We start from the raw sequence: 16,635 nt of genomic DNA, 5'->3' as shown, positions 1-16,635 counted from the left end.
GAGCTGTCAAAATAGAAAACACTGGGGCCAAAATGCTGCCACCAGCAAAAAGCCTCCTGGTGATCCAAATGCTTCACTGGAGCTCTATGTTCTAAGGGGTCAGTTTTGGGGGGCAAAGGGTAGTTGATGAGGAAATTGAATCTTCATTCCCAAGGCCTCCTTTCCATTTCCGCAGAAACATTTAGCTAGGAAAGGACTGACCGACGCATAAAATCTCAAACCTGCCTCAGCTTACTAAGAGGCAGCAATGTTCCCAGATCACGCTGCCACCATGATGTGGTAGAAAGTGTAAAAGGCTCAAAATACCTGAGTTTAAATCCTGAATGAACCAAGGTATATGGCAGTGGTTAGTTAACGGAGAGTGAGGACTATCAAAAAATGAAAGTTCTGGGACCCAGCCCTACAGATTGTGATCCAGGAAATCCTGGGTTGGCCCTCCCAATTCCATTTACAAAAGCACCTCTCCTGGGCTTCCCTGGTGGCGCAGTGGTTGGGGGTCCGCCTGCTGTTGTGGGGGAGGCCGGTTCGTGACCCGGTCCGGGAGGATCCCACATGCTGCGGAGCGGCTGGGCCTGTGGGCCATGGCCGCTGAGCCTGCATGTCAGGAGCCTGTGCTCCGGGGCAGGAGCGGCCACGGCAGTGAGAGGCTCGCGTACCGCAAAAAAAAAAAAAAAAAAAAAAAAAAAAAGCACCTCTCCTAATAATTCTAATGCACGTGCTCCTCAGACCACACCTTGAAAACCGGTGTTCTGACTTAGATGAGTCAGGTATTCTTTCTGAGCTTCAGTTTCCTTGCCTGCAAAATGGAGCTGAAAACCCCAACCTGACCTACTTCACAGGGTTCTTTTAGGGGATTGTGAATTTTGTGTAAGCTATAAACATATAGACATTTTGTTACTAGATTTGTTGATGACAGCATTATTCATTAATTCTAGGAAATATGTGAGTTATAATAGATGCTTTCTAAGTATAATTATGTAACCCAAAGGAATACCTAGCAATTGGAATTTAAAGATTTACTGAATTAATGACAGACAGGACATATCTGTCTTGATGTATGTTCTGTCCCCAGAGCCTGACGTGGAATACATGCTCAAAAGAACTGTTGAAATAAGTAAAGGAAGTGCTGGGTCTTTTATAGCTAGTATATGAGTTACTAACCACCCAACTGCCTCCTGAGGTTTGCTCACTTTGGCTTCCTTCACCAGGACGAGCCCGGGATGTGCAAAGCATCAGGGACCCCCAGGAACACTGACTTTATTGACTCAAGACCCCTCCTTTCTGAGCACCAAGCTTCTGCTTAGCACTGTCCTAGGCCTGTGGTATCATTTGTGTTCTGGATTTGTCTTCTGGATAGATATCACAAGAGAGAACCACATTTAGGGGGACAGAGGAGAATTTTCTTGAAAAGCACCTCCTTGCAAATGCCTTGCTCCTTCAAGGAAAGGGGTGATGGGATCCCTAGCTATGTGGCAGAGATAACCTCCCCAAATCCTCTGAGATTATCAATCTCCTTTCTCCCCACAGCATCCTTTCATGCTTACTTACCTGTATTCTGGCATGTCTATTAGTCCATAGCATAGACAGTATTTCCCAGTCCCCCTTGTGTTCAATAAAAGGCAGTATGCTAGGTAGAAAACACAGAGAAAGAACAGGTGGGCGGTTCCAGTCTGCAGGGGCAGTCCTGGGAGACCTGCCAACTGCAGCAAGGGTGGCTAAATCGCCATGGCAACAAGCAAGCTGATCACTTAGGCACTGTCACCCACTCCATAGCCACAGCCTTTCATGGACAAAAGGAGCACATGTCCCTCCTGAGGGCTTTGATATCAATGCAGGGGCTGCCTTCTCTACAAGGTGCCTACATTTCTGGTCTATTTTAGAGTTTTGTTCAGGCTTTCCGGCTTCTTTGAAATCTCAAGGAAGCAATTAAACTGCAGATAATGCTTTTGTAAGAAAGAACAATCTTTTCCTTTTAAACCGTACAGCACTGTTTGTATTTGTTTATTTGATAACTATTTACTGAATATAAAATTAGAGATATATTCTATCCTCAACTCCATGTAGTCTAGAAGGAAAATAAGACAGCAAAAATTACTGTGATTTGGAAAAAAAATATGCCCTGGAAGAGGTTCTGTAGATGCTTTGCATTCACAGATTTAATATTCATGATTTGGACAATTTAAAAGTCATTGCAGCTGCCCATGGCGTGATAGAATTCGAGATGACTGAATTCCTTGTGGGGTAAGACTGGTATTTGGAAATAAACCACATCACTGGTAAATGAACTAAGCTGCTTTCCCAATACCTCTACCTCAATGTGGCTTTGTTGCTTTCTCTTCACTGGCATCTACACAGCAACTATTATTAAGCATCCAAAGTGTTGAAAATATCTTAGTTCCCAATGTCTGACTTCTATGTGGACAGTGATAGGGTGGTATTCTTGAAGACATTATGGTCTCTTTCAAATATTAAAGATTTATTTCAGTGAGAAAGGGTGTTATACATTTAAGAAAGGAAGAAGTTCATTTGGTAGAGAAGATGGATGTTTTGAGAGGTTCTTTAAGAAGTGGCACTGAAATTGGCTTTGAGTGGAAAGAGTTTTCCTATCATAAAGAAGGGTATAAACATGTGCATAGACTGAATCAACAATGAAATACCACTAACACATCTATTAAAATGGCTTAGGAAATGGCCATAGCAAATGCTGACAAGGATGTGGAACCATAGGGACTCTCGTTTATTGATGGCATGAATACGAAATGGTACAGCTACTTGGAAAGACAGTTTCTCCCAAAGCTAAATATAGTCAAAGTCCTAGGTTTTAGATGTTTAAAGCAGCTTTGTTAATAATTAGCAATAAATGGAAGCAACCAAGATGTCCTGCAGTAAGTGAACAAACCAGGATACATTCATCAAATGGAATGTTATTTAGTGACAAAAAAGAGATGAGCTATTAAGCTGCAAAAAGACAAGGGAGAACCTTAAATACATATTGCTAAGTAAAGAAACCATACGAAAAGGCTACATACTACATGATTCAAATTATATGACATTCTGGAAGAGGTAAAACTATACAGATAATGAAAAATCAGTGGTTGCCAGGATGTCAGCTGGATGGGACAGAGTTGAATAGATGAAACACAGGGTTTTCTTTGAGGGTGGTGAAAATATTCTGTATGATACCATAATTGTAGATACATGACATAATGAATTTGTCAAAGCCATGAAACTTTATAGCATAAAAGTTTATGAAGTGTAATGTAGGTAAATTAAAACAAATCATTTAGGAGGTGGAGTGATCCCAGAAGGTTGCAGACTTTGACAAGAAATCTGACTGTATGATGGATATATGAAACAACCTTACTGAAGAGGGTGGTGCCAAAAGGTACTGACCTAAGTAACCTAGGAAATGAGTCTGTAAGTCTAAAGACAAAAGGAACTACAAACGATGACTGTACTCTAGTTGATAAAGTTGTATCTCATAGGGATAGAGGTTAAGAATTATGATATCGTTATACATGTAAACTGGAAGCAAATGATTAAGTAGATGGCAAATGGTGGGAGCCAGGTCTCTCACTACAGGAGTAGGAGTTTATAGATAAGCAAGGGGAGAAAGCTAGAATGATCCATCTGGTGATGGACTAGAGTTGGAGACATCAATCTGAGCTAATAATTAACTTCATAAAGACACATATGGTTTCATATAGAAATAGTTTTAGATCTATGTATATTCACAGGTTAGTAAACAAACATGTAATTCCTTGCTCTGTCACCTCAGAAAATCTAGAAGCAATGACACCCCAGTAACAGTGAGCACAGCTACCACCCAGATCTTGGTTTCAAACACCATTCTCCAATAAGATGGACCAGGGCAGGAAATATGCAAGATGAGCCTGGAGCACTTTGCAGTGCCAAAAAGAAAATGCTCGAAGACTACAAAACTATATTGATGTGGGAATGTCAAAGGAACACAGAAGCCAACTAAAAGAGATTCCAATGGACAAAGCAGAATTAATTTGACCAAAGAAATAAGGTATTAGACGTTAACCCACAGGGTAAAGTAAATATCAGTGTATCTATGCTGATATACATAAATGAATGAATAAGCCAGGGAGAAGAGACAAATCCCCCGTGCACAAGAATTCCAAATAATTTATGTAGATACTCTACCTTCAAGGAGGGGAAGCATAACTTCTCACTCAAGTGTCAGCTGTGCATAATGACTTCCTTCTAAAGAACACAGTATGTAAAGGGTGGAAATGTATAATTTTACAACAGAGAAACCTGACATACACCTCATGTTGATAGTACACTTTTGATATGATTTGATGCAAGTGGCACTTGACCCCTGATCTTCTTCATAAAAACCTCGTAACTCCAATCTATGAGAAAAAATACCAGTCGAATTACAATAGAGGGACATTCTACAAAGCCTGACCAATACTCCTCAAAACTGTCAAAGAGAGGGCTTCCCTGGTGGCGCAGTGGTTGAGAGTCCGCCTGCCGATGCAGGGGACACGGGTTCATGCCCTGGTCTGGGAGGATCCCACATGCCGCGGAGCGGCTGGGCCTGTGAGCCATGGCCGCCGAGCCTGCGTGTCCGGAGCCTGTGCTCCGCAACGGGAGAGGCCACAACAGTGAGAGGCCCACGTACCGCAAAAACAAAAACAATATTTGTTTATTAGTTATAACAAATGTACCAACTAAAGTAAGATATTAATAATAGGGAAATTGTGTGTGGGGTATATAAGAACTCCCAGTACTATCTTCTCATTTTTTCTGTAAATCTGAAACTGTTCTAAAAAATAAGTCTACAGTTCTTTAAAAGGTAGGCGGCAGAACTGTCAGGGGACCAGTAAACAGTTGAGTTGGGCCGGAACAGGGACTGTACAGTACAGCAATGGGAAATCCGGCAGGGGTCATATCATGGAAGACATTAAGTGACAGCCAGTAGAGGTTGACTTTATCAAAACCCATTCACAACCCACTTCTTCGTTGCCCACTTTCACCTTAAAGGCTGGGGAAGAAAAAAGAAAAAAACACAAAACTTTCCTGCATTAAGAAATGAATAAATGGCACATTTATAATTAAAAGTCTCGTAGGAAAAGATACCTGGGAAAGCTCTTATTTTCCCGAAAAATAGGGGAGATGTTACGATTACCACCACTTCCACCTTCCCTGCCTTGAATATATATTAATACATGCATGCAGCTCTAAACCATCATGGTAAGAAGAGTGAGGATAACGATAGAAAGAGATTATATCTTTGATACATCTTTTAGCACCTATTGAGTCAAGACTGCTTACCTCTGGCCTGCTTGTTGTAAAACTTAATTGAGTGTCTTTATTACTTAAACGACTGCTGATTATGTATGTTGTTAGTTGAATCTGAAAGTATCCCTAATAGAATGACTTTGGAGGCCAGAATAAAGAGACAGGGCTTCATTTACTAGACAGTGGTGCACTCATCTTAGCATTCTATTCATTCATTCATGCATGCGTGCATTCATTCATGCATTTGTCTTCTGTAATCATTAAGGCATTGAGGTTTTCCACTTCAGCCAATGTATTAACATCTATTGTGCGTCAGGCACAGTTCTAGGTTTTATGGACATATTAGGGAACTAAGCAAATTTCCTACTCTCATCAAGCTAATGTAGTTTGGGGAGACAGATAAATCAATGATTGGAGTGGTTTTAAATGCTAAGAAGAGAAATAAAGCAGGGCAGGAAGACAGGGATGGGTGTGTAGGTCGGTCAGGGATGTCCTCACTGATCAGTTCACATTTAACAAGAAACCTAAGTGAAATGAAGGAGAACACCATGTGCGTGCCTAGGGAAAAAACAGTTTAGACACAGGAAATGGCAAGGGCAAAAGCCTTCAAGTGCTTAAAGAGCAGCAAAGGGATAGTGGAGTCAGGTCAGAATGAAGGGAGAGGACAGGAGGCAGGATATAATGGCAGACAAAGAATGGGGCCAGGTCATAGATGGCCTTACCGGCCACGGTGGACTTCGGCTTTTCATGAGGTGAGGACGAAGCCACTGGGGAATTTTTAGGAAAGAATTGATGGGATATAAATGAGGTTTTATAACAAAGAGAGACAAAGGGACATTGGTTAGGGCTACTGATACTGCAATAATCCAGGCCAAAGGTAATGGTCGTTTTAGCAGGAGTGATAAGGTGGCGGTAAGGAGGAGTCAGAGTCTGGAAGAATTGCTTCTGTGTGTATTTCCTCTTGTAAAGTAAATTGCAAGGTCAGAGTGAACGGGGAACGTATTTTAAACTTCTTTCTCGTCTTCTCTAGTCCTGACACATTGTGTATGGTCATTCAGTAGAGGCTGAATAAAGAAATACACTTCAAAGGAGCACAGTTTCTTGAAGGGTAAAAACAGGGGAGGAGGAGGAAGAGAAGGTCGGCTTGAAGGATGGTCAGGATACCAGATGTAGGCACTGCCAAGCCTTTTCTTCCTTTGAGCCCTTCTAGCCAGCAGCCCCTGCACTCTGAGCCCAGCTCAGACGCATGTTCCATAAACCTGTTCCTAAGAGAGATGGGCGCCATCTCTAAGGCGAAGTGGAAGCAGCTCGGGCAAATGTTGTTTGACAAGTGTCAGCAGACACAATATCCCAGCGCTTAGGGATTCACAATTGCTTGAAAATGCAGCCGAGAAAACCTATGGTCAATTTCCTGTAAGTGCGAATCGTGAGGGTTATTTGGGGGCAATCAACATATTATTCTGTAAGACTTCCTTCATCGGGAGAACTCCAATTTTGTTTGATGAGAGTTTTTCTGAAGGCCCTTAGAATATAAACTCTTATTATGCAGGTAATCAGCAGAACCTGCTCATCCCTTAACGCAAGCAAGTGAGACCAAGAGCCAGAACAATGGAGATAAAATCAGAGCTTTACTACGTAGCCCATTAACTGGGTAGAAGCTGCATTCTGAGGTCATAAATAGTTATTAGCCAGTTAATGATGACTATAGTCAAATCATTACATTTACATCTGATGAATAGGGATGAGACCTTTTTGGGCTTTTCAGCACTCAGACCATTTACTATAGGGTTTTAATATTCTAGGCAGTAGAATTTCTAAAATTAAAAAAAACAGTCTTTCCACCTATCTTGAAGAAACACAGTAAATGAATACAAGTAAAGAATTATGTAAATGTTCCTAGACTATTCCACCTTATATTAATTTCTACCATCTTCATGTTCCTAAAGTGCTTCTATCTCATTGGAGGTTAAATTGAGGCTGGAACCAAGCCTCCTGCCCATGCCATTTTGTGACTCTGCTTGGGTCGTTTAACACTTGCAAGCTTCAGTCTTCTCACCTGTGACACAGGGAGATTGGACTAGCTTACCTCCAAGCTCTTTCTTACAGAAAATCCACGCCTATGGCACCAAGACTTTGTTCCAAAGTAACAGTAACACATTAAGATTTAGTTTTGGTATGTTCTCTCTTGTGCTATATATATATAAAAACAAAAAACCACAATATTTTATGTCTTATCCTATTTCCCTAAATGGTCCCTGAATATTGGTTAAAACTAGCAAAAACCCTTCTCCAGCAGTAGATGCAAATTAACCCACAATATATCATATTTGGTTGATTTGACACCCAAGGATACGTACTTTGAGCTTGTTTTCCACTTTGTTTAACTAAGGGTTTCTGCTTTAATTGGAGCTATTTGGACTAGGATAGAGTATTTGCTCTGGCAGGCTCCCTGATAAGCATAGAAAACAAAATGTGATCCACCAATATTACTGAAAGTTATATGAATTCAGAAGTCTTCAGTTTAGAAAGAAATTATTTCTGAAAACATCAGCTTTAGGAATTGAAGTTTAAACATTATATTAACAGTCAATTTGCAAATTCTCTTCCCTCATCAACAGTTGTTATTAGTCCAAATTTGAACTTATGTGCAGAGGCGGAGTGCTTGGGTATATGAGAGATGTGTCATTATGGGATGAAGTTTCACATGTACATTACAGCTAACAGGCATTTATTAAGGTTCATTTATCACTTACTATGTGTCCAGGCCCCATTAAGCTACAGATGGCATAAGATACAACAGGAAGAGAATGACAATGTGATCACTGCCTTCAAGGATTCTAAGGTTTATGTAAGATTCTAAGACTAAATAAATAGAGAATAATGGAATTGTGTGTAACCAATATTTGTTTGTTGAGTTCTGACGCTAAATGCTGTTGATGTTTTCTGAACAGACAGAAGAATTAGGGAAGGCTTCCTTGACATTAGGGGACCTTGAAGGAGGCAGGACACTTGGAATGGTGATGAGGAAGGGAAAGGAAGGGCATCCAAAGGCCGGGAAGCCTCATCCTCACATGTGTCCTTTAAAGAAATGTCTCATTACCAAAAAAGTTATAAATAATGACAGTCATTTCCTCAATTTCCTTCTTGCTTTACTTTCCAGAATGAAAAGAAACATAATTGGACCGATGGTGCCAGTTTGCATGGCCTACTCAGTTCGCTAGCACAATTGTAAGATGTTCCTTCCTCCCACTCCGTTCCCCCACAAAATACCAACCGAGACAGCTCCAGGAGCCCTGAACATTGATTTTTCCCTTTATCTTCCCAAATTGCTTGTCTTTCTCTTCCTACTTTGGCTTCTCCCACTTTACACTCCAGCATGTTAGAACAAAAGGACTTCTCAAGCAGTAGACACAATAGGATTCCACTGTGCATCACCCAGATCAAAGGGACGCTGGAAAACAATAATCCTTGTGCTCTTTCCTCCTGAGATTATAACTGCCTTTCAAAGTTGGTGGCATTGTCACTTAGGTGGGGACTGGGGCGGGGGGGCGGTGTGGAGGAAGGGATAATAAGAATAGCATTCTTCTTTAATGTAGAAAGAATCCTGTATTCTTACTGACATTTATTTATGGTTAACTGAAGTGGAATTATAACCATATTTCCATGGTTACCCCTTACCATCTCTCCAGCCTCTTAAAGAGCTATCCCTTTAGGGGCTGCTGAGACTGTGGTATGTGAGACCCTCCCACAGTTATGGAACATTTAGGGATAGAAACGAAAAACCACATGTGTGAATCAAGCTAATTTTCCTGAGGGTGAGGCAGTTTTAGCCGAATAGGTAGGGACAGGTTAGTGTCATGTTTTAAAATTGCAGTAACCTGAAGACAGGGAATAGGTTACAGTCTCTCTGAGCTGCACTGTGCTAAACAGGGACAAGTCGGTACCCATCTCACAGGGTGTCTGTAATGATAATGCAGGAACGGCACTGTGCAGACCACCTGGCAGATACTTTACTAAGTGTTAGCTGCTGCCTTCAGTGAGGTGGTGGGTGTTAGCCTCATGCAGGGAGATGCAAACAGCACAGGGTTTGGAGTCACAAAATCCCTGCTTCGAGTCTCAGCCTTGTCCATTACTGCATGGAGTCAGGCGAGTGACTATCTACGTGAACACAATTTTGAAAAACTAAAAAATGGGTATTAGAAGCATATTTCCTTTTAGTCTTACCTCATGGATTTGTTTAGAACCTCCGATGAAATCATGCACGTGAGTGTGCCTTGTAAACTGTGAAGTACTCTAAAATTGTGCTTGCTTTGCTCTTAGCCACACATTGAAGCCTGGGCCCACGCAGCCTGGGCTGCTTCTCGTGAGCATTTCCTATGGCTCCTTTCTGGAAGGTTGCCACTCCCCAGGGCCCCAGGAACTTCTCCGTGAAATGACTGATTAAAGGCGCCCAGTGATTGGCTTGGCTGACTGCATGCAGGATGGTATTTGGAAGGCATGGAAATCGAATCAGCTTTTCTGACTCGTGAGACTGAGCAGCTCCAAATACAATTTTTCGGAGCATCTCTCTGGAGCGGTTGATGGGCCAGTGGTGAGGTGGTGTCAGCCTGGTGTCAAGAGCAGGTGGGGGTGGTGAGGTGGGGCAGAGGAGAGAGCAATCCATGAAAAAACTCAGGGAGCGAAGGCCTCTTGGCGGCCCGCTGACTGCTTTTACAGTTTCCCGGGCTCTGTGACACTAACCTCTGAAGAGGGACTCATTTTGGGAGAACGGTCAGCCACCCACCCAATTAGTAAGAGAGAGAGAGAGTGGAATTTAAATCCTCTCTACACAGTAAGGGTATTCAAAATGTAATATATATTTCAGCAGGTAATCTAATTCACTCCAAACCCTGCCGCTTCTTGCCTTAGTGAGTGAGTGAAGAGAGCCCATTATTTTCTCCGAGAAGAAGGAAGGGGGTCGACAGATGTAAATTGCTTTGTCAGCTGACCGATTTGCAGGATCAACTGCTTCAGAGGGATAGCAGGGTTCCCTCCATATTAGTTTATGTGTCACAGTAAATTTCCTAAGCTTGGCCTGAACTCCCTGGATATTTTCAAGCCAGTAGCTGCTGTCAGACTCAGATTTATAGCACAAGAGAGGCTAGCTTCTAAGACTAAAGTTTTCTGTTTCTACACTTTGTGGTCTTTAAGAATAAAAGTTTCCTTCGGAGGCAGTGTTGTATCCTGGGCTGGAATGATGAGACCACTCATTTTACAGTGAACCCACTTATAACACTGAAAGTGGTTGTGCCATTCTGAGTTTTGGTACATTCCTCTTTTTATTGTTTTTAATAAATTAAGTTTTATTGGAGCATAGTTGCTTTACACTGTTGTGTTAGTTTCTACTGTATGGCGAAATGATTCAGCCATACGTATACATATATCCCCTCTCTTTTGGATTTCCTTCTCATTTAGGTCACCACAGTGCATTGAGTTCCCTGTGCTATACAGTAGGTTGTCATTAGTTATCTATTTTATATAGTATCAGTAGTGTATATGTGTCCCTCCCTCTATTTAAATCATGTCACTTAGAGGTCAAGAGTTCTACTGAGGTAGTCAGGAACCACTGTACGCTGGTCAGAGAAGGAAGAGAAAGGTCAAATAGTGTGGGAAGCCTCTGACTCCAGCTAGCCCCCAGCCCCTGTGGTAGCCACCGTAGCTCATATTCACTGTATTGGGGCTCTGAACAAGGTTTTCTGTAAAAGAAAGGAAAATCTTTTGATATTGATGCTCACAATGATCTTTGATAGTTCTTCTTTCTCAGTAGCATCTGCTAGTGCTTTCTGTGTTTTGTCTGGTCTAGCTCAATCATAGCAGCATCATGGCAGAGTGAAAAAAACACAGCCTAAGGAGTCAGAAGACCAGGCACTGATCGTCTTCCTGCCCCCGGTTATCATGTGACCTTGAAGAAATCCCTTCCCCTTTCTGCATCTGCCTCTAACCCAGTGGTCTCTAGGTGTCACTCTTCTGGGGCTCTTCTCAGGTGTAGGGCTATGGCATTGATAACAATGCCTTGAGTTGATGTGTAATTCCTAGTGTGTTCTGTAAAACTATTCATATCTGAAACGTTATAAGTCCCTGATATTCCCTCACCACTCAAGATATGAGCTGTTGGAAAATATCAATGGACTTTAAATTTTTAAAATTTCCTAATAGCAGAGGCTATTTTTAATGGAATATCACATGAAAGCCTTTATCTCTTGCACAAGAACGTGAAGCTACTGTGTTTGGAAGGAGGTCGAGAAGATCCAAAGCTACTCCTCCTTCCCTTCTGATTTCCACAGATGCACAAGGCACCCTTAAGAAGAACCCAGGGCAACCAGAAAGATGTTTTAGCAATGACTCATGGGTGGTTTCCAGAGTCACTTCTAGTTATGAACCTATGAGGCAGTACACTAGGATCAGCTAAGCACAATGCCATAAGCATATCTAGGCTAATTAGGATCTCGTGGAGGGTATGACACCATGGAGGTATGTCACTCGCATCAGTCTAAAACAAAGAACTTGACATTCGGCTACAAAAAATGCAGATAGCTGATGACCTCCAGTCATCAGTTCCTTCAGGACCTGCCTCATTTTTCCAGCTGAGGCCACATGCCTCACCGGTAACCCCAGCCAATGGCTGAATATGATGAGGCTACTAGGGTCTGTCTATGTCTGCTCAATGTGCATCACCCCTTTGTTCTACATTTCCCCATTGGGCTGGTCAAGATTTGCCAGATCTGCCTAATCCTATGTCTTCTTCCTTTTATCTTTACAGGTAGTAATCCCACTACCTCAGTAAACCTCTTGCACTACTAACTCATTACATCATATGTGCAAAGCGTTCAGGTGACGAGCAAAACTGTTCTGAAAGAACAGCCTATATTGATTTATTAGGATAGAAACAAGACTCCCTCTTTATCAGAAGCAAATGAGAGAATGAGGGCGAGAGTGAGAAAATGGGATCGGGAGGAGAGGGAGAGAAAGGTCAAGCATTAATCACAGTATCTGGCAAATAGTTGGTAAATATTTCTCTTTTTGTCTGTGCCTTATTAGCTGTAACATGCAGAGTCAGAACTAAGGCTGGCCGGCCAAGTGCCTGGCTTCTCTGGTTGAAGTTATTATCTTCATCCTGTTTTCAGTAAATTCATCAGCGTCACAGCCTCTACCCAAGATCTGGCCCTACCATTTGGCTTTAGTACTAAAGAGCTTTCTTTTCCCAGACTCTCTATCCTCAGTACCTGCATCCCTTATTCCTTTGCTGTAGAATCTTTTGTTGTGAACCGACTTGTGCTCTTTCTTCCTCTCCTTTCACTTGTACCTGCATCCATCAACAAATTTCCTTATTAACTATCATGTACCAAACGCCATACTAACCAACATGTGGCTAGAGCTCTCATTTAGACATGAACCTTGTCCTCAAGGAGCTTACAGACACAATACATACCCACAAATTACATTCTGCTCTCTACTGTAGTTATAAATACTTGTAAAGAGAAGTTCAGATGATGTGCCATTAGCACTCAGAGGAGAAAATAAAAGACATAATTCCAAGTGGCGATATCAGGGATGACTTCCGGGAGAAAGTTGCATTTGTCATAAGGCTAAGGTATTCACAATTATTATTGGAAAATTTATAAATGAGCCAATATAATATGAATTGCTGTACGAGTCAATCATGTTTTCTTACTCCCTCTCCCAGGATGGCAGCTGAGGAGAGAAGCAGAGATGATAGATATGAGAAAAGGCTCATTAGAGCCTTTATCGATGAAGCCAAAGCAGATGCAGAAGCTGGGAAAGTGTCACCACCACACACAGTTTTATTCTCACAGTTTCATCCTTTTTAGTTGTACAGGGTTATTGTCACAGACCATCGGCACAGCCTTTAGACTATTGAGTTATTTCTGTAAATTGGACATATGTTATTTTTTTCCCATATGGTACTTTAAGAGGGACAGAATGAGGGTAGGAGCTGGAAAAGTTGAATGAGTAAATCTGGACAGTGAGACATCCTAGAAGAGAGATGAACATGAAATTTCAAAAGTAAAAAATCAGAATTTTCAAAGTTGTACCCTTACTATAAGGGTAAAAGCTTAGTGGGTGAGTTGCAGGGCACATGGCACGTGGTTATATGGTTTTCGCATATAACCCAAGCATATATAAAAGAAGATGCTGTCTCTATTGTCCGTTCTGAAAGCCCCAAGTAGTCGGAGTTTAATGGAATGGAGGAAGGAGTGACTCCTAGCTCCTTTTCTCATTCTCAATAAAGGAGTAAGAGAGGAAGAAGACTGAAATGGCGCCCACATTACTTCCTCTAGAGATGAGCACCATGAATCCAAATGATCTTCCAAAGGCCGCTTAAGAGACAGAATGAGTTGGTGAAAGGGTGTGGAACTATTATACTTCCTAAAGGTGGGGTGGTAGGGAGAGATATGCAGAGTAGATCAGAAGAGGTGGCTCAATTCAGACAGAAAAGTATACACAAGTATCATTTGCCTAAAGTAGAAGAATGGACTAGTTGACATCAGTTTTTTTCTTTCAGGGTAGTAGCTATTTTAAAGATATAGTTGCTCGCTTGAGAGTTGAACGTAAAGGTATATCACAATGGAGATAATCATTTGCAGACAGAAAAACAAATACAGTTGACCCTTGAACAACATGGATTCAAACTGTGTCAATCAACTTAGAAGTGGATAGTTTCCTATAGTGAATACCACAGTACTCCCTGGTCAGGGGTTGGTTGAATCTGTGGATGAGGAACCGTGGATATGGAGGGCTGACTATAAATTATACTTAGATTAACTTCTGAACTGTTCAAGGGTCCATTGCAGGAAGTTATGAAATCAGGTAGTGTTAGCCCTTCAATTGGTTCTCCTTTTTCACAATTTTTTTGGCTATTCTAGGTCCTCTGCCTTTCTGTATACCTATTAGGGTCAACTTGTTAATCTATACAAAAGAAAAAAAAAAGCCTCTTGGGATTTTAATAGAAATTGCTGTGAGCCTTTAAATCAATTTGGGTAGAATAGCCATCTTGGCAATATTTAGTTTTCCAACACATGAATTTTATATGTTTCTCCATTTACTGAGATCTTCTGTAACTATGGTTGGCAAATTTTTGTAGTTGTTTTGTTAAAAAAATTTTATTTTATATTGGAATACAGTTGATTAACAAAGTATAACAAAGTGATTCAGTTATACATATACATGTATCTATTCATTTTCAAATTATTTTCCCATTTAGGTTATTACGGAGTATAAAGCAGAGTTCCCTGTGCTATAAGGTAGGTCCTTGTTAGTCAACTATTTTGAATATAGCAGTGTCTACATGTCAATCCCAAACTCCCAATCTACCCCTCCCCCCACTCTCCACCCCCAGTAACCATAAGTTTGTTCTCTAAGTCTGTGAGTCTGTTTGTTTTGTTAAAAAGTTCAATTGTATCATTTTTTTAGATTCTGCATATAAGAGATATCATATGATATTTGTCTTTCTCTATCTGACTTACTTCACTCAATATGATAATCTCTAGGTCCATCCATGTTGCTGCAAATGGCATTATTTCATTCTTTTTAATGGCTAAGTAACATTCCATTGTATATATTACTACATCTTCTCTATCCATTCCTCTGTCCACGGACATTTAGGTTGCTTCAATGACTTGGCTACTGTAAACAGTGCTGCAATGAACACTGGGGCGCTTGCATCCTTTCAAACCATGTTTTTTTCCATGCTGTTCTCCATAGTGGCTGGACCAATTTACATTCCCAGCAACAGAATAGGAGGGTTCCCTTTTCCCCACACCCTGTCCATCATTTATTGTTTGTAGACTTTTTGATGATGGCCATTCTGACTGGTGTGAGGTGATATCTCATTATAGTATTGATTTCCATGTCTCTAATAATTAGCGATGTTGAGCATCTTTTCATGTGTCTCTTGGCTATCTGTATGTCTTCTTTGGAGAAATGTCTATATAGGTCTTCCAACCAACAGTGTAGGAGGGTTCCCTTTTCTCCACACTCTCTCCAGCAAATGTAGAGTTTTTGATGCTGGCCATTCTGATCAGTGTGAGGTGACATCTCATTGTAGTTTTGATTTGCATTTCTCTAATAGTTAGCGATGCTGAGCATCTTTTCGTGTTGAGCTTTTTGGCCATCTGTATGTCTTCTTTGGAGACATATCTATTTAGACCTTCTGCCCTTTTTTTTTTTTGATTTTTTTGATACTGAGTTTCATGAGCTGTTTCTGTGTTTTGGAGATTTATCCCTTGTCAGTCACTTCGTTTGCAAATGTTTTCTCCCATTTTGTGGGTTGCCTTTTCATTTTGTTTATGGTTTCCTTTGCTGTACAAAAGCTTTTAATTAGGTCCCATTTGTTTATTTTTGTTTTCATCTCCATTGCTCTAGGAGGTGGATCCAAAAAGAGATTGCTGTGACTTATGTCAAAGAGTGTTCTGCCTATGTTTTCCTCTAAGAGTTTTATAGTGCCTGGCCTTACATTTAGGTCTCTAATCCATTTTCAGTTTATTTTTGTGTATGGTGTTAGAGAATGTTCTAGTTTCATTCTTTTACATGTAGTTGTCCAGTTTTCCCAGCACCATTTATTGAAGAGACTGTCTTTTCTCCATTGTATATTCTTGCCTCCTTTATTGTAGATTAATTGACCATAGGTGCATGTGTTTATTTCTGGGCCTTCTATCTTGTTCCATTGATCTACATTTCTGTTTCTGTGCCAGTACTATATTGTATTGATGACTATAGCTTTGTAGTATAGCCTGAGTCAGGGAGTCTGATTCCTCCAGCTACATTTTTCTCAGCTCGGTTCTCTGTGACAACCTAGATGGGGGGAATGGGGGTGGGTGGGAGGGAGGTCCGAGAGGGAGGGGATATATGCATACTTATTCACTTCATTGTACAGCAGAAACTAACACAACATAGTAAAGCAATTATACTCCAATAAAAGATTGCTTTACTTATTCAGGGTCTTTTGTGTCTCCATACAAATTGTAAAATTTTTTGTTTGAGATCTATGAAAAATGCCATTGGTATTTTGATAGGGACTGCTTTGAATCTGTAGATTGCCTTGGGTAGTAGAGTCATTTTGACAATATTGATTCTTCTAATCCAAGAACGCAGTATATCTTTCCATCTGTTTGTGTCATCTTCAATTTCTTTCATCAGCATCATATAGTTTTCAGAGTACAGGTCTTTTGCCTCCTTAGGTAGGTTTATTCCTAGGTATTTTTTTCTTTTTGATGTGATGGTAATTGGGATTCTTTTCTTAATTTCTCTTTCCGATCTTTCATTGTTAGTGTACAGGAATGCAAGAGATTTCTGTGCATTAAT

The 16,635-nt window shown here is 40.9% G+C and overlaps 1 long non-coding RNA gene across 1 annotated transcript in view; it reads left to right on the top strand.

The window, feature by feature from the left end:
- LOC132597113 (uncharacterized) overlaps positions 1–14,546 on the top strand; it is a 195,539-nt gene extending 180,993 nt beyond the window's left edge. The window contains exon 4 of the long non-coding RNA XR_009563496.1: positions 14,537–14,546. This is a non-coding gene — a long non-coding RNA (uncharacterized lncRNA). The remainder of the gene's footprint in view (positions 1–14,536) is intronic.
- Positions 14,547–16,635: the final 2,089 nt, after the last annotated feature.

This window comes from Globicephala melas, chromosome 3 (genome assembly GCF_963455315.2).
Source record: "Globicephala melas chromosome 3, mGloMel1.2, whole genome shotgun sequence".
Lineage (NCBI taxonomy): Eukaryota > Metazoa > Chordata > Mammalia > Artiodactyla > Delphinidae > Globicephala > Globicephala melas.
This window is presented reverse-complemented; position numbering and strand designations above follow the sequence as displayed.